The sequence below is a fragment of the Pipra filicauda genome, unplaced genomic scaffold, assembly GCF_003945595.2.
Source record: "Pipra filicauda isolate LSUMZ 115617 unplaced genomic scaffold, ASM394559v2 scaffold26_size5592650_pilon, whole genome shotgun sequence".
Lineage (NCBI taxonomy): Eukaryota > Metazoa > Chordata > Aves > Passeriformes > Pipridae > Pipra > Pipra filicauda.
The window spans coordinates 3362505-3381669 of NW_024104387.1; the positions used below are offsets into that span (position 1 = coordinate 3362505).

A 19165-nucleotide genomic window follows, 5' to 3' on the forward strand; every position below is an offset into this window, starting at 1 on the left:
TCTTTCTGCTATCCCATGCTTGCCAACTTTCCCAGTTTCTCCTTATTATGGGACAAAGTTTAATAGGCAATTTATCCAGTATGAATCAGAAGTTTTGGGGTTTTTTTTTCCCTTGTTTTTATGCTTTTTCCCTAAGGATGTTCTTGGGCTAATTTATTTTGCAAGAAAGCTTGAAACCCAGCAAAGGACAGAGTGAGTTGTACACATTCATGCAGCTATCCACACTGGCACTGTGAGCATCGAAACAACCATCCCTTTGCAAAAGCATTTGCAACTTATTTTAACTTTTTCCTTTCATAAGGGAAGGGTCATCTTCAGAAGCTAGAACCTTTCTCACGTGTATAGGTCAGGATCTGCATGGGCCACAGTCTATGGCCTAAGGAATACTAAACTCTGGATTATGTACAGCAATATTCAACAGTTCTGAAAACCAGGAAAGGCGTGAATACTCAAGAATGATTGCTGATAACTCAGTGAGGAGAAAATTAATGTGGAAGAACTTGAATGAATCATTTTAAGCCTGACTTTTTTTTTCTTTTGTCTGCTCATTCTTGATTGGCCACATATAAATTGCTATAAAAATGAACAATCTTTGATATAAATGTAAATCAGGAAGAAATTTTTTAACTTAATCAAGCTAACCATTGACACAAGAGCCTCCTCATATATCTAAGTCTTGTCAGAAGCAGTGCTACCACAGCTTCTCTCACCTGACTGAGGGAGGTGTTTGTGTGCATGTTGCAAGCATACTTCTCACTGCAGAGTATCTGAGTAGCAAAGGACCAAATGCTGCTGCAGTAGGTCGATGCAAACACCAGGACGAAGCCTGAGAGCTTTTTTATGAGGAAGAATGTAATTCCTTGGTAATTCCCAAATCTGTTGATTAGCTGCAGAGCAGGCAAAAATCACTGGCTGGGCTGCACCAGCAGAGTTCTCTGGGAAGGTCTCTGTGGTGTGTTGTGCTCTCTGTTCTGCAGTGAGGATTTTGTGCACAGCACAAGGGCTGGCACAGCTTCCGCCCTTGCCGAGTGCTGAGCCGGTGCTGTACCTAAGAAACAAAAATGGGTCACATCCTCTGTGCCTTCTGTGGGTAGCCTGGAACATGGATGTGGTTTCTTGTCTTCTTTCTTGCCAAACCTGTTTGGCATATCTTCAAGTCTTCTCCTTGCTGAGAGCTGGAGGATTTGCCCCTAAATGAGTGGTGTTGAGTAGAGGCTGCCTGCATGTTTTCCAGCTCCATGGTGAGTTGTTCAGGTAACATCAGGTAGCAGATGGGATCGCTTACACAATGAGATCAGGAACACATTAAAGGGGATGGCTTAACCTATGGACAAGATGATGCCTTGCAGGGGAAAGACCCTTTCTCTCATCTTTCTTGGTGTCATTGATCAGCAGAAAGAAAGTTCAGAGGAATTCTGTGGGCCCTTCTGTCACCAAAAAAAATAAATAAGGGAAGTAGTATTCTGCTCCAATTAATTAAACAAACTGATATAAATTCCGTGCTTAAATCGTACTTTGCATATCCATAATCTCTGCACTACATTTTATGTATACTTTACCCTTGGGTAAAAATTTGTGAGCATATAAATGCTTTCTCATATAATCTTGCTAAAGCACGCTCTTCCCTATAAATATTCATACCACTGCCAAAACATTTGCAAGCTTTCCCCAAAGGTGAAATATGTGTAATGTACTTTGCCTTCTGGGTATAAATATTATCCAATACATTTTGGTTAATATGAATACACTAATTATTCTTGTAACCCTTTTTAAAAGGGTCATCCTCATGATGTGAATTTTTAAAAAATGTAATTACAGTAATTGGATACTTAATCTAATTAAAATTGGCTTTATCTTTAATGGGAATTTTTCTAAAGAGGCAGAATGACAATTGACTTTCTGATAATCACTGTTTTCTTTCAGCTAGAGGATGCATTTAGTACAGTAGGAACTAGAGAACATGGCCTCTTAACTACATGCCAGCCACCTTTAGGGCCAGTTAAACTACAATTTTATCCATTACCAGGCAAAACTTTCACTTTACTTAGAAATAAAAGTTCCTCATCCTGAATTCATTGTGGCTCAGCTACAGATAATTTAGGGGGTGTTTGTCATGCTGACTATGATGCAAAGCATCCCTTAGAGAAGATGCTGTGTGGGGAAAGGTGCCAACCTCCCAAAGCCTGGCTCTGTTGGTGGCTGTAGGCACAGCCACATGTAGGATGAGCCCTGCTGTCTTTGAGAGGTGCACCTGGATGGACCCCAGCATGTTTGGGAGGCACCATAAATTCTCACTGACATCAACAGAACTCCAGTACAGAGGCAATCTGGATTATCTCCTGGGTTTATAATTGGGGTCAGCATTTCTGGTGTGGTCTCTAGAGGCACATTCCGTGCACACTGTGACTGGCAGGACTGTCAGTGTTCAACGGGGGAAAATTATTTTGGGTCCACACTGCCAGACCCAAATGCTACTTGTAGAGGGGTATCTTTTACTGTGGAAAGCCAAGGAGAACCAGGCCATGGAAAAGTTGGGAGTTGTGTGAGAAAGGGACTGGAAAAGTGGATTCGTGTGGCTACCTTCAGGTACCTCTGACATAAACATTTATGTCTGTTATAAAGCTGCTGTGCCTCTCAGGGCTTTTGCTTTACTGGAAGCCAGGCAAGAGAGAAAGACTTTCAAAGAAAATCAATCAACTGTTTTGTAGGCTCAAGTTGCCAATATTTTGTTCTCACATGACTAAAAACAAAGAGAGATATTTCATAGAGGAATAAATCATTGTTTTCTAAGAAGGATGATCATCTACAACTACACAGCATTTGCTAAAAAAAAAAAAAAGATTAAAAAAAATATAGATTACGTAGAATGGGCCAAATCATCACCTGGTGCAGAGATTTTGAAGTACCTGTATTCAGCTGATCTCAGTGTCAGCTGGGGAATGGTCCAGTTGCCAGAAGGGTCTTTTAGGTTTCAGCCCCACAGCCTGGTGTCTGCTACAGCAAGAGCCCCTTGCAGGATGGCTGTGGCAGAAAATCTGTGCCTGTGTCTCCGTGAATGCTCTCTGTGCCTCTCATGTCTGCCCAACTCTTGCACCTCGGGAGTCTGCTGGAGCTGACAGACCAGAAGCACCAGACTTACATTTTCCACAGGAAGCTTTTCTTTGTGCCCAGAGTTTCTGCTGAGCTCAGCCCTCTAGTAGCCCCCTCAGGCAGGCAATTGGCTAATGAACAAAGAGAACAGGTTGTATTACTGTACTAATTTTTGGGTCAGGGTGAATAAATGTGTATCTAGTTCTGTTGAGCATGATGTGAAGTAGCAGTGCCCGCAGAGTTCCTGAGGAAAAGGAGGATGGAGGTGATGCTGTGATTGAAACGTTATGTTACAGCATCAAACTTTACGTAGCACACTTGATAGAAAAGAGGATTCTAAGAGAGCCATTTTTGTACTGCGAAAAAAATCATTACTTTTGGAGTGAAATTAGCACTGATTAAAACAAGCATTTCTGTTGAAAACAGGCACCAGGAAAAGCTGATCATAAAATGAGTGTGTAAGTTCAAAACAGCATCAGAAGTACCAAGGAAGCCTCGAGCTTCATCTGAGAACTGCAGGTGGTCTCAAACAGTAGCTTTCAGCATATTAAAAACATTTGCCATATGAAAAAAAAAAAAAGATGCTGAGAATGCTTCTGTTTTGTGTTTTTGCTTTGAGGCCACTGTTGGCTACTCAGTACAGAATAACTGAGAGGATAATGACTTGCTAGAAAAACTGAGCTCTTCAGAAATAAATTTCTGGAGTGCTGTAGGAATTCCTGTCCGTATTTACGAGGCCAGTTCGAACTATACTCGCAGTATCTCATGACTGAGGAATCTTGGCAGATGCCCATCTGAATACTTAGAAAAACAGAAGCAATTTGGTTTCACAATCTGTCTTGGGTAAAAGCTCTGCATTGCTGATGTTGTCTCCAGATAGGCTTATTGTGAAACTAATATCAAACATTGCTCTAAGCCTGAGAGAAAAGTATTGCTGGCTGAAGGGAATAAATGTGTTCAGGGAGGAAAAAGAGTCTGTTGCCTCTCTTCTTTTTGCAGATGTGCAAATGTTCCTCATCTGTCAGTGGTGCAGTTGTAGGAAGAGACTACTAAGTAATCGACTTGGCATGAACATATCCCACAATACCACAGGAAAAGTTTTCTTGCCTAAGAGGAAACCTCTCTTTTATAAGAAAAAGGTCTATGACAAGGTATGATATAAAAATCTTGCAGAGCAGATTAAATGTTTCTAATAAATGGAAAATCCTCAACAGATCAGACATTACTTCTGCTTTGACCATAGTCAAGGGAATGGGTGCCACTTTCCACAATCCTACTATCCAGAGGATTATTTCAGAGAGCAATTCAACACTATGCACAGTAAGAAATGAAAGGCTGGGCAACCAAGTGATAGCAACTTCCTCTGCAGCAGCTTTGACATCTTACATGCATCACAGGCAGAAAAAAAATATGTGAATCCAATTTTTGGATGTCTCTGAGGTCAGCATCCCTGCAGCATACAGAGTGTGATGGGAGAGGGAACTGTTCATTTGGAGCTGTGTGTGGCTGGCTGACTGAGCATCCAACATACCTGTATTCCAGCACTGCAGAGATGGGAATGGGCCCAGCTGAGGCAGGTGTAGGAGTGATGGGCCACTGTTACAGCAGAGTGAGGATAATAAAACATGAATAGTTCACACACAGCTCCTACCTAGCAGAGAGACAGCAATTGTAAATGGAATTTGGACTGAAAATATGAAAATATTTCATATGAAATACCAGGCCTGAAAACAAGGCCTGGTAAATTCAAAAGTACTTAGAATTGTATTCTAATTTGGAGGGTGTGGTGTAAAGTGCACGGTCTCATAGGTGATGTCAAAAAAGCAAGTGAGGAAGGATTTAATCTTTTGTAGTTGAATGGAAATCCATAATTTGAGAAAGCCTTAAGAAACTGTTTCTCTGGAACAAGAGCCCTCTTCCCATAGCCCTGTGGCTGTGCAAACAGAAAAGGCAGGGGTGAAGTAGCTGGAGGGGGATTTCAGCCCTGCTCGTGAGATGGCACAGCTGAGCAGCAACACGGCTGGGCAGCAACGCGCTTCACCTGCCGGTCTCCCGAGGAAGGGCAGCCCCACATGAGATGTGGGTGCCCATCTCCTACTCATTTCTGCAAGAGAGAGCTAAGGCAGAGAGTCCCTCTCTACTGTGGGCACAGCCACATCTTCATCCTCTATCTGACCTTGCACCCAGCCTGTGAAGCTGAGCCTGGGAAGAGTGTGAGTGGCTCTTACTACAGTTCCCCTTCAAGCTGAAGGTCACACATGGCAGTCCAAAGTCCAAACTGGGTGGAAAACCTGGTACTGGGACAGAGGACAACTGGGGATATGGACAAATGTAAAATCTGAGTAAGAAAATTAGCATAGCACCTAGAGACATGAGAGGTGTGTCTGGAGTTGGGGGAAATCCTTCAACCACAGCCAGAACCCCTTTTTAGTAAGTTGGTAGGATGGTCAGTGCTAATTAGCACAGGGTGGCTCAGGAAAGGCCAGGAAAGCAGACAAAAATATACAATGCCATCTCCTTTCAGATGAAAACTGCAATACAAACCTCTTTACTGCTAAAATCCTATAATCAGAAAGCATCTGTTTCTGGGTAACAGACTGTGATAGTGCACAATTTCTTGATAGGCAATTCATTATGTGTTTAGGGAACTTACGCTTTGTAAAGAAACACCAAACCGCTGGAGCATCTAGTTATTCTTACCATCTCCTTTTGATAAAAGTAGCCCACAACACTCCAAACACCACATCCATTCTTGCTCCTCAGCACAATCCTGCAATAACAAAGAACAGAAAAAATTTCTATGCTGAAACCAGGCACCTTAGCAACTCCTAAAGCTTTAAATTTAAGAGCTTGTTGGCTTTTGTACTTAACTTCTCCCTTGCTCTTGAGAAGTTTCTTTCAAGGTGAAAAATTTGGAAGCACAACTTCGGTTTTTCCAGGAGATGGCAGTGCCACTACAGAAAATAGCGGAGCAGTTGTGCTCCTAAGGTGACTATTCCGTAATTTGCCAGTTTAAAACTCATATATAACAAGTTTTGATTTTTTTTTAAATATATGATCAGATAATTATACCTCAATGACTGTCAAAAGCAATAATGATAGCACTCATTACAACTTTAAAGTGTGTCTGAATTCCCAAGGGCTCACAACAAGCATTAAATCATCTGAATGGAAACAGGAGACATAATTAGGCAGTAACTCATTTCTATCACATATAGTGTATGCTATAATTAATTTTCGCCTCATGTGTTCACACTGGATGTTGAACTGCCCTCCTAACACCCATCTCCTCTGCCCCTGCCTAGGGCAAGGGCAGGTGTTGAAAGAGTTGCAGTATCAGGCGAGTAGAACGGTAAACCCTGGACTCAGTCCGAGGAAATGGCATAGCACATCTGGCAGCAGCCCGCAGATCTGAAGTATAAAGCAGGTGAACAAATGTATTGAAAATTAATAAGGAACAGAGCACTGCACCAGATGCAGTGGTATGCTAACTACATTGCTAAATAGATTGCAGTATGCTAACTAGACTGTCTAAAATACGTTCTTGCTTTCGTGAACTGTGCGAGCCGATGCCTTTAATTTTCAGGTTGAGCTTGATTTCTGATTATATTTGTCACATCATATTTCAAGGATTTTGTGTTATGATTACATGTGATTTACTAAAAATAACAGATCAATGAAAAGATGCAGAACTTGCTGTGCTTCTCTTTCCATTCACTTATTATATTTTCATAAGTCTTTCATTACAAAAAAAAAAGGCCTCTATTCACACTAGAAAGGCTACCTACCAGTTCAGTGAGAAGAAGGCAAGCAAAGAGTTATTCTACACCCTGCTAACATATTCATATAAAACTCATCCAATTTTGTTAAGACCTTTTGTGGAGAATCAAAAGTTAGCTAAGATTGTATTGTAATTCCTCTTCCTGACCTGAAAGTCACACAGCTGGATTCAAGTAGGCCAGAAATATGTGCTTTATAGAAACACCTTGTGGTTGGAGTTTTTTTTGAAGCTCTGAAAGTTTATACTGCTGACCCTGCCCTCTGTACCAACAACTGAGTCTCTACTAGGACCTCATGGCAGAAGACAATTTGTCGCAACTGTCAAATAGCTGGCAGAAGGAAAGAACCACCTTGTTTCATCCATGTCAGCCTCTACGTTTTCCTTGTAACAGGGCAAGAGTTATGCACTGCTCATTAGACCCCAGAGATTCTAGTTTTGTGGGGCACAATCAAAATTTAAATACCCTGGAGGAAAATAATTTGCTGCTTGATCCAACAGCACCTTTTGAAGTCAGTGTAAAAATGTTCATTAGCATCAATGAGATTCAGATTAGATCCTTGTTTCATAGTCAGCAGTAATATAACGTAATTGGCTGTTCAACATCATCTTTTGCAAATCATAGGAATTCGTGGGAAGCCATGTCAACAGCAATCTCATTTACTGTAACAGCAGCACCTCAATGCTCTTTACAGCCTTACAAGCACACACGTTATATCATTTGCATCCCTCCTAGGTGGTGCTGAACCCTGTCCCATACTACATGGGAACACCATTTTGTTGGTGGGTGCTGGTAGAAGAGAGTGTATCTCATTTGTGATAATGGAGCTAACTAAGATACCAGAAGAAAATGAAGGTGTTGCATAATAACATTTTATATATGTAAGTTTTAATTCTCAGTGTTAATGATGATGATGAAGTAACTGGTTATGGTACTTTGCATTACATACATGATAAAAACATCAAGAAATTAATGTGTATTGTGGCGTATCTACCCATTATTTATCCCTTTTAATTTATTGCTTAGACTTTACGAAAAAAACCCCACATAAATACGGTATTTAAAAAATAAGTTTTCAAATATAACATTCCACATATTAAACTGTGCATCATATGAGTAGGACAAGTCAACACTAAGAGCTAATCAAACAGGAGCTCATGTCCTGTGGCTGATACCCATCATGTTAGGAAGAAGGAAATCATCAATTATACTGATTTCTGACCCAGCAGTGCTTCAACCAGCCTCATGAAGACCATGGCATGACTCTGCACTGGTGGGTAAGAAGATGGCTAGGCAGGGCTTGACAACTGCACGTCAGCAGAGCCACCTCGGTTTATATCCACTTGGGATTTAATTCAGTGCTTGAACCAAATGCTGTCATTGAGTGCAAGCAATGCCAACACAGATCATTTTACCCAGAGATGTTACCCTGTACGTGTGGACAACAATGATTTAATGCTAAAGCACCAAACAGGCCAAGTACATGTGGAGTGTGGGGCATCAGAACCAGCAAAAAGAGCACAGCAGGTTTTTGTCAGATGAGAGAAACAGCCAAGTGTCAAGGGTAAAGCATTTCTCATGCCCACACCTGACAGTGTGCAAATGCGCAGACCATAAAACTTCAACCAGACCCCAGAAGAACACCCCAACACCCCTACAAAAAAAAAGAAAAAAAAATGGAGTTGGAAGCAAACTACATAAATAATACTGAGAGGGTGTTTGTAGTCATCCATTATCACCAAGGTAATTTTTAGAAGTAAAGCCCTACACCTTTGAAGGCACGTGCACCTCCCACATAAGCTCATGTGAAGATTATTCTAGGGTGTGATTCAAATGCCATTCTTCTCATGCAAGAAATCCATGGACAGCCCAACTCCATACAGCACATCCATCCCTCAGTGCCAGGTAGGATTAGTCACCAAAAGACAGGCAGATCAAAGAGCAGAACATTAACCAAGGTCTCATGGGACTTGTTATTTCTGGGGCAGTTGCTCACTTTCCACGTGTCTTTACTGAAGTCATTCAACCCCTCTGTGTCTTTTATTTCTGCTTGGTTGGCCTCTTCCAGTTGCCACCTGGGCTTCAGCTATAGTCCCCATTTTATATGTTTAAAGCTTAGCTGAAAACTCTGGGCTCACCAGTATTGCTACTACTGATAGACGGTTCCTACAGCTGAGGAAAAGAAGAATGACATGAGTATGTCTTGTTTTAGAAAATCCCACTGTCAGAAACTCTAAGAGGAGGAGACAGCCTCACAGAGAGCCACTGGGGCTACAACAGCACAGGGACTAAGGAAGAATCAAGGGCTTGGCAAAAAGGGTAAAAGTGATAGTTTATGATTTTCAATGATAGGCTGAGAAGACATTCAAGTTTAAATAATCTTTGGATGTGCAGCTGTAGGGACAGTTAATACAGAGTTCCCATTAAAAATCTCTCAGGAGATCTTGTAAGATTAAATAAAATTAGCCCAAAGGCCCAAATTCTATCTGCAAATCAGGCTTCGCCCACTGAAATTAAAAAGCCCCTGAAGAATGCAAGATCAGCTCAGCCACGTGGGTTGGCACTCACCCTGTGTGTGTCCTCCCACCTGGGCCCCCATCCCAGCACTTCCTGCCTGTCCTACCCACTCCCTTCAGCTCTGATCCTGGCCACCAGCACAGCCCACTCTCAAGCTAGCTACACATCAAAAAATCTTCGGAGAAAAAGCAGTTGGCTGACCCTGCAAGGACCAAGGCTGGGTGTGCCTGATACAACACCCACAGAAAACCTGGAAGGCTGGGCACCTGCCTTTTGGGTAGGTATGGCTGTGAGGGCTGGGACTGTAGGCTCACACAGCAGGGACAAATGATGACAGTGTGCACACATCTTCTGTTTCCTAACTTGTTGCAACTAAAAATTGATGTAGCTATGAAAATCGGTGCTGTCAATTTTACATTAAGTAATTTTAAAAAAAAAAAAAGCGAAGAAAAAAAAGAAAAAAAAGTTAAGAAAGAGAAATGAAAGAAAGTGAAAAAAATCCCAGTTATTAATGAGTATGAACTGATGGTACAGGTTTTCTTCACTTTCCTCCATATCATCCCCATTACGTCCTTAGAGGTTGTGCAACAGAGCATCACATTGTGCCACAGCCTGTGTTACAACTACAGCAACAAGGCTCTTCTCCTGATGGCAGGCAGATATCTGGTGGAACTGCTGCTGAACTGGGGGCAGGAGATCTGTGAGCCATGGCTTTGCAGCTTTGCAGCGTGCCCAGCTTATCTAACACACCAGCCAAATTTTTTATGCCAGTCATTACTGCTTGTGTTTGGCAAACCCCAACATTGCCAAGTGCCTGCACCTGCAAATAATTCCCTGGGAGTCACTGGCATCGCTGGTGCAGCTTGGAGCTCAGCAGACTCTCTGCTGGTCCATTAACTCCGAGAGATGTTTATTACGGAGCTAGAATTTATTCAACCAAATCTCACAACAAATAGAAAGTATAAGATGAAAATTAGGACTGCACTTGGTAAAACAGTAAAGAATATGCTGTTTACCAGGGTAGGTCTGAATGCTGTTTAATTCGTGTCAGAAACAGTTGCAGGAGGAGACCTGACTACATGGCTACAAAGCAGTGCTTTAAGCAGACTTTTCCTCTCTGATACATAAGAATATTTCTGTGCAAACCCCCTCTCCCCCCTTTTTTTCCCACTTAGAAGGACTAAAAATTACTACCTTTTTTTTTTTTAGTAACAGATGAGTCCTCTGACAGTTTATAGGGAAGACCAGAGGTTTAAAATACTTACGTACTTTCAGACAGTAACTTGAGCCACTCCTTTGGTGCAGACCCTTAAAATTTAGGTAATGTCCAACTCCCCATAAAATGTTACACCAGTGGGAGTTGCTCACCTGTGCTTAGTCATTGGAAATGCCATAACCAGCTAAAGGCTGGTTCCATGACACTTTGAGGACCAAAGCTGTAAGGCCAGATTTGAAAAGCTGTTGATGTGCCTAACTAATTTACAGAGCACCCTGGGCCAGTCCCACACTGGCTGTCAGGCCACCTCAGTGGGGCTGTACCACTCAGGGACACCAGAGAGACTCAGACCCTTCTCCATGTCTGCCCATTTCAGGAACACATCCCATCACTTTTGGCCATGGGGACCAGCAGTGATAAGATGTTCCAGCACTCATGAAGTGATCTGAAGGCAAAGCTGGGGTCTTAAACCTTCCCAAAACCCAATGGGATTTAGGCTAAGGAGGCTTGTATGTTTGAAGACGTTCAGGCGCCTCCGTCTGTCTGAGTGCCTGGCTGGGGCTTGGGTTGTAGTGCCAGTGCACAGATCCATCCCACTGCACTGGCAGATAGTCCAAGACGTGGCATAGCTTCTCCAGGAGTGCATCTATTCACATCCATCTTCAGTAAGGGACAGTTTATAGATCGAAACAGAGGGTAATGGGAGGACGGTAATTTAAATCAGAGTACTTAATTGGACGTAAGGATTCCTACCATCCTCTTAGTTTCCTAATTGCTAATATACTCAACACTGATTTTATCAATAGTTCAAGATATATAAAATTACTTCATATCAGCTCATTAGTTAATTAATTATAGGAAGGACACACAACAAAGCCAAAAGTAGATCGAGGACCCAAACTTCTCCTTGAGCAAAATGAGCAGCTCTGCCTCCAGTGCCAATTCCCACTGGCCTGCGTGATTTTCAAGATACTTATTCACAGCAGTGCAACTTTGCAAAGGGTAAGTAAGAAGGAGATGAGGCCACCATGCCAGGACTAGCCCTTCTTTCCAGCTTTTTGAGACTTTAGGGGCAAAGAAGTTCCTGCGTGAACCCCAGCTCAGAGCTGCAGCCAGCAGATTTACAGCTGAGTAAGAGAAAGAACAGAATTAAAATTAATATATATATATGTACCATTTTTTGAACCTCCTCTAAATAGCTGAGTATGTTAAGAAATGGGCTATAAAGTTAATTTTTCTGTGAGAGTATCTCAGCTAAACCAAAGACAAAAAATATTAGTTACAACTACCCAGACAAGCACTCCAAGCTGGGTTTAGTGACTGCCTTCTCTATGACTGGTTTTGGTGAGAGTGAAATACCGTATGTTTTCCTACATTACATGAGAACTGGGTGAATTGAACGTTTCTGATTACCCAGCCCAACAAACATAAAGTCATTTCAAGCCACCACATTTTGCTTCTAAAATAAATCTAGAAAGGGATGGGCAGCCATTCAACGTAGTTCAGCTGATGTGCAGTGACCCTCTACATGATGGTCTGTCCATACCTGGAGCTCATCCTATTCACTTATGAGCAAGGATAGGCAGGATTGTTCAGTAGTTTGTTGGGGTTTGCCTTAGTTTTTCCCTGGTCAAAGTGGGGCAGGAAGTAGAGGAAGGCTCCTTCTCCAATGCAGAGTTTTGGTCACACACCAATCTTCTCTTTTATTCTCCAGTGAGCCAAAATTTGATTAATTCTCTATTATTAACACCATCTACAGAACAAAAAGATCACACTTTCTTCGCAACATTGGCAAAAGAATGGTTTCATTTTCCTCATGTAGGATCTCTCCCTCTTACTTGCCTGGAGACCCCTCTGCCCAGCCTCCTCTGAGCCTTCTTCCCTTCAGCTTCTGCACGTGATATATTTATATAAAAGTATCTTTACCACTGAAGAAAATGTGATCACCCCACTAAAGTGAACAATATGAATTTTACATTTGCAGCCTTTCAATTTATTATCTACAGAGAAACCCAAACTCCAGTGTTTGTTTCATGCTGATTATCCTTTTGGAGATAAAAAAAAAAGCATTGATTTTTCTTTTACCCTCATTTCCCCATTGCTTCTATGCAAACAGTCGGTATACACTCTTACATGATTTTTTCTTGCTGTTTAAGACCAAAGTGAGGATTTTTTGCAGCCACAAACTGTTACAACTGCCACTGTTTGCCCCATTTCTCACCCCAGCCTCCACTTACCCCTCTGGTTTCATGTGCCGATTTATTGCTAAAGACCACATTTTCCATTAGGGGAGAAGAAGGGAGGGAGTACCAAACAAACTCCAGTGGCTGTATTCAAAGTGTAATACTTCTTATCACAAATAATTTAAAAAATGCAAGAACCCCAATTTGCAGCTAGGAGGCCCACTTGAGGGATCAGTTAAAATTCACTCCTTTATACGCATGCCAACTTTGACTTCAAAAAGACTTTATTCCCAAGGATAAACAACCCAATATTTGTGTAATATAATTAAGTGAAGGCATCTTTAAATGTCATACCAGCTTGTGCCATGCTTTAAATTGTTATGCATCAACAGAATTTAACGAGATGGCCAAGGATCCTGCTTCCTGCGTGAATGCGATAAGCCACAAATACTGTATAGCTCTTTAATAGATTGCCAAAATAAAGCATTTTGTATGCAAATTATTCATGGAGTGGCAAAGCTAATATAGTGCCAAAATTACGCCCACTGGTCCCCTGCAATTAGTAGTTAAGTTGAAGTATCTTCAAACTGCAGAATTTCTTTCAGTGTCTCGCAATACTTGAAACATCTTTTCATTTATGAAAATAGGAAATAACAGCTTTTATTTTCTTTTTAAGGTTTAGGGTAAGCGCGCTATAGCAGAGAAGTGGCAAGAGGGATCTAATCGGAATAATTGCACAGAGGCTACCCGGGAAATAAATATGAAAGTGCAGTGACTTGCAAGAAAGTTGAAGGAGAAAGAAAAAAATTGATTTCCCCCTCCCCAGCCCATGCCCCTAAAATAAAGCCTGTGAGTACTGTGAAGTTGGTCTCAAAAAGCTAAGCAGAAAAACCACAGCAAGACTAAAGGGAAAGCACAAGCATTTACTGATGGCTGGGAAGGGTTCTTGGTGTCCCCTCATGTGCAGCACCTTCCCATCTCCTCCAGAAACCCCGTCCAACAAACACCCCTGTCCTCCTGAGAGTGCCAAGAGAAAACTTCCTTGGGTTGCACAAGACAGGGGAGCCACCACCATGAAAGGCCCACACCTGTAAACCATTTAACCTATAGCTGCACTGGCAAGAAATCACTGGAAATATTCTTTTCCAGCAGATTCGGGGATAAGCCATCCATAACTCAGAGTCTCTAGTTTCAAGTCAAATACACAAATAACCAACAGCTGCATCACCTGGGAAATACTTGCAAAACTCTCAGTTTTTCTTTTTAGGTAATTATATTCTACCCTGAATATTGGTTACAGGGATCCTTTGTGAGAAGCAGAAAGATGGAAAGAAAAAGGATTTCCCAGTCTCCAAATTTCCCGTGAAAAATCTCCTTTTTTTCAGCTCTCCGAGACCATTTCTCAAAAAAATGTACGGCTGGTGAGGGACCCACGCCAAGAGGGGAAGGCAGAATTGCTCCTTGATGGACAAGTTTTTGGAGAAACTTTAAGCTGCAAAGTATTCAGGCAATTTTCACCCTTTTTGGTGTCACTTGCAATAGCGTGTGGAGATGAAGCTTGGTGAAGAAGTGGAGGGGCAGGTAGGTCCTGTAGATCAAGTCCCCTTTCTGTAGAGGTAACTCCAACTGTATTTTTCATTTACAACCTAATCATCACAAGAGTGTGGTACATGCCAGAGGCCTGGGACGGTGATTTAAGGAGTCTGTGTCAAACTGCTTGGACCTAGATGGCCTTTCTAAGCTAACCTGGAGGATTTACTGCCAGCTAAACAACAGATGTAATTTCAATCACAAACTGCTCTATGAAATGTTGTGGAATACCATAAACAATGGTATTCAGTCCAGTGAACTCTAAAAGCTGTAATTTACAGCCTTCTCCTAACCTGGGGGGCAGTGGGGAGACCCAAAGCCAACAGACTCGCTTCCATATTTTGATATCAAGGGGAGAAAAGTACAGCAGGCCTTACAGCAGAAAACTGCAGACCCTTGGAAAAATAAATAAAAGCAGCTACCACCATTCATAACACAGATCTTGCACTTTGTCATTTTTTATAGCAATGCTGGTTTAAATGTGTCCTATTTTTATAGTGATGTGGGTTTTAATGTCCGTCCCACAGAGGTGAGCATTGCTGCAGCATCTCTGCCAGACAAGATTTGGCGGAAGGCACACTGCCCCGTGCTTGCCTGGCCAACAGCAGCCCTTGTGCCATGGGGGGGACTTGCCAGATGCTATTGGTCAGGGTCCTGCACTGACAACTTGTCATCGATTCCCTTAAAAAAGGAAAAAAAAAAAAAATGGGAACCAATGAAAATCAATCTTCTGATGCTCCGCTGCCTTAAATACCAGTAGAGCAAACAAACAGCCCTAAACAATACAGCAGAACCCATATATCAATTACCCTAAATGCTCAAGCATTTTTACTTCACAGCCTGCAACATCCGACTGTGGTACCCGCACCCGCTGCGCCGGCGTGATAATGGTGCCGCATTGTTCCCGGGCGTCTGGCGGCCTGATAAGGGCTGCCTGTGCTTAGATGATAATGAAAGTGGGCAGACTTAACATTGTGATTGGAAAATTTCTTGGGTCTCAGAAAAAGGTTCTATTAAGCCCACTGACCCCAATTGAATATTAATTAGCTAATTAACAGATTTATTGTTCCACGCAATTTCTGGAGAGGCAATTTTTTTTCAAGTGCCATTATTTTTTTAAATTATTTTTTGCATTGTGTATAATTGAATCTTTGCAGCTGCCAGCATCTTCTGCATGATTTGGCAAAAAAAAGAAAGAAAAAGCACTTATAGCTTTCCCTTTTTTTTTCAGACCCAAATGTTTCCAATCGCTTTAGCGAGTGTTTGGGGGCGGGGAAGGAAGGGAGGGGGAAGGAGGCAGCTGATTTATATCCCATTCTACAGATTTATTTATTCTTAAAAGCTTAACTTAAAGATGTCCACACTTTTTTTTTCCCCTATTATGATTCACTGGTCTGTCTTTTAGCCTGAGGTTGCTACACACTGCACTGTTATTCCCACAAAAGACACTGAGGTCTGTGCCCTGCCTTTCTTATACATCCTTTTAGGCATTGCACATCTTTCTTCTTACCTGTTTGCTCCTGCTCTTTTCTGCCATGCAGATACTTTCGGCCCAACTGGGGAGGGCAGGGGTCTTGGGCAAGCTGGGCTCTGCACATCCTGCAGGAGGGCCCCTTCCATGGCCTGACATCCATGGTTCACTTTTTTTGCAAAGTATTTTTCTAAACACTGAGTTACTGGCGAAGAGAGGTGAGGTGATATTTTACCATATGGATGATTTGTGACTGTTTCAAAGAAGTTTATTTGGCACAGACTGCTCCAAGAGCTTCACAGTGAAGTGAGCCTGCAGTGTTCTGTCATGTGATGCTCTTCCTGTGGTGGGAGGGTTGTAGCAAATTGCTTACAAATCATTTACTGCATCATATCTTTTTCTAAAGAAGAAAGATGTCTTTTAAATAAACCATGGTATTTTTGCTGTCCAAAGACACTAACATAAGCACTTTTTTAAGTTCTAGCATTAAAAATCCAGATACTTTGGGGATCCACAGAGGTGCTGGTCTGCCGAATTAAATGAGTCAAAATACATCCATTGGGTGTCTGGACTGCTACAGGTGACACTGGTGCAAATTATGGACTACACTTGCACAGCAGCATAAAAAAAACAGCTTGTCACACCACTTCTGAGGGGGAGACTGACACTTTCACACAACATCCAGAACTATCCAGAAGATGACAAGCCAGCAGAGGCAGCTCTGGGCCCTGGATAAATTTGGATCCAACCAACAGTTTTACCAGTCATGGGGAGGAGAAGTGAAGGTATCTGGATACTCTTGTGCATTGTAGAGATATTACTGAACTGAAATATTCAAATTACAGAGTTGCTAGGGTTAGAAGGGACCTCTGGAGATCATCCAGTCCAACCTCCCTGCCAAAGCAAGGTCATCTAGAACAGATGACACAGGAATGTGTTCAGGTGGATTCTGGATGTCTCCAGGAAGGGAGACTCCATGACTTTCCTGGGCAGCCTATTCCACTCCAGTGCTCTGCTACCCTCAATGTAAAGAAGTTCTTCCTTGTGTTGAGGTGAAACTTCGTGTGTTTTAGTTTATGGCCACTGCTCCTTGTCTGGTTGCTGGGCACCACTGAAAAGAGTTTGGCCCATCCTCTTGGCACCATCTTTGAGATGTTTATATGCATTAATGAGATCCCCTCTCAGTCTTCTTTCCTGTAGACTGAACATGCCGAGCTCCCTCATAAAAGAGATGCTCCGGACCTCTAATCATCTTTGTGCTCATCCTCTGGACCCTCTCCAGCAGCTCCTTGTCTTTCTTGCACTGAGGAGCCCAGAACTGGACACAGTACTCCAAATGTGGCCTCACTAGGGCTGAGTAGAGGGAGAGGATCCCTTCTCTCAACCTGCTGGCCACTCTCTTCCCAATGCACCCCAGGATACCATTGGCCTTCCTGGATACAAAGGCACACTGCTGGCTCATAGTCAACTTGTCATCCACCAAGAGTCTCGGGTCCTTCTCAGCAGAGCTGTTCTCTAGTCAGTCATCCCCCAACCTGTGCTGGTGCTTGGGGTTATTCCTCCCCAGGTGCAGGACCCTACACTTGCCCTTGTTGAACTTCTGGTTTCTCTCCACCCAAGTTTCCAGCCTGTCAAGGTCCCGCTGAATGGCAGCACAGTCTTCGGGTGTATCAGCCACTCTCCCCAGCTTTGTATCATCAGCAAACTTGCTGAGAGCACATTCTATCCCTACATCCATGTTGCTAAACAAGTTGAATAAGACTGGACCCAGTTGTGATCCCTGGGGAGTGCCACTGACTACAGGCCTCCAACTGGATTCTATTCCTCTGATCATGACCCTCTGAGCTCTGTCATTCAGCCAGTACTTGATCCACCTCACTGTCCATTCATCTCACCCACATTTCCTGAGCTTACCTACGAGGATGTTATGGGAGACAAGTGTCAAAAGCCTTGCTGAAGCCAAGGCAGACAACATTTACTGCTCTTCCCTCATCAACACATCCTGCCATGCCATCTGGATACAGGGCCCACATTCACAGTGTTTTGCCCAGGACCTACCCCAGGTCCCATTTGATGTGCCTCACGAGATTGGCCTAGGTGAATTGAGACATTTTCATGAAGTGCTGCTGTCATAAACTTCTTTTTATTCAGATTTCTCTGCCTTTTTTACAGCTATTCCCAATCCTGAAATACGCTAATCAGGAAAGTGGTGTTTAAACCACATGATCATTTACTTAAAAGTATTAGATGAAGTACTACTGGGCTTCCAAATGAAAACTAATAAAAACACCACAAAATGCAATTTCTATTTAAGTATAAAAACATAAGGAATAAGGAAAGAGAAACATGAGGCTTGCACTAGGATTATAGAGATATGTAAACTGTGCCAGCAAAAAGCCTGGACTAGACTCATCAAAAGGTTGGTTGATATTATTTCATATTGACTTTGACCTTCTACTCTAATGTAATTACTAGGAACAATTTAAATAACTTTCCTTTTTTTTTTTTTCCCCAGAGGAAAAAAAAAGCATTTTCCATTGCTTAAAACTGGAAAACAAAATGTTTGATTGAGGTCATCTTGACATCCATTAGTGTGATAAATGAAGTGGAATTCAAGGCTGCTCCATTATCAAGGTTCATTTTCGTTGTTCAGATCTGGTTTCCCCCTCCCTTCTCCCTTCTTTTTTTTTTTCCTTTTTTAAAACAACATGGCCTCAGACTCAAGGCTGATTACAATAATTACATTTTCTCCCCATAATAGTACAAATGATTCAAAGAGTTATTCAGAATGTTTCAATGTCAGCACTTAGATAAATGCTCCTTCTTTCCCAGGGATTGCATTTTTTATGCAGAATGTTAGTTAGCAGCGGCAATAACGGTATAGCTGTCAGAAAGCCGCGAATTTACATGCCCAGTAACTACATTCACAATTGTTTGGTACTTGGCGTGGCAACGAGACTGAATGGGATACTAGATAATTTATAACTGCTCCCCAATACAAGAAGAACAATTATATTGTGTGCAGTATAAAATGGCCATTATTTAGCTCAATTCTTTAAAATTATTTGAACAAAATGCCTATCCTTTGCAGGGCTATTTTCTTCTTGGATCTAATTAGATACCCGAGGAATACAGGATATATAAATTTTAGCCACCAAATATATTTATGGAATTTTAATTCGCTTCTTGTATACCTCTGCCATAAACCTTGTAAGCCTTCTTTGGAAGGTTTTTAATCTTAAAGGTAAAAAAAGTGAAAGAAGGCAAGAGTTGTACAAAAGGTAGCTGCCATTTTTCTGACGAGCAGCAAGACCATGGC

The 19165-nt window shown here is 42.1% G+C and overlaps 1 long non-coding RNA gene across 1 annotated transcript in view; it reads right to left on the reverse strand.

Moving 5' to 3' along the window:
* LOC120323488 overlaps window positions 1–19165 on the reverse strand; it is a 30605-nt gene that overhangs the window by 1194 nt on the left and 10246 nt on the right. The window contains exon 2 of the long non-coding RNA XR_005563971.1: window positions 5791–5860. This is a non-coding gene — a long non-coding RNA (uncharacterized LOC120323488). The remainder of the gene's footprint in view (window positions 1–5790; window positions 5861–19165) is intronic.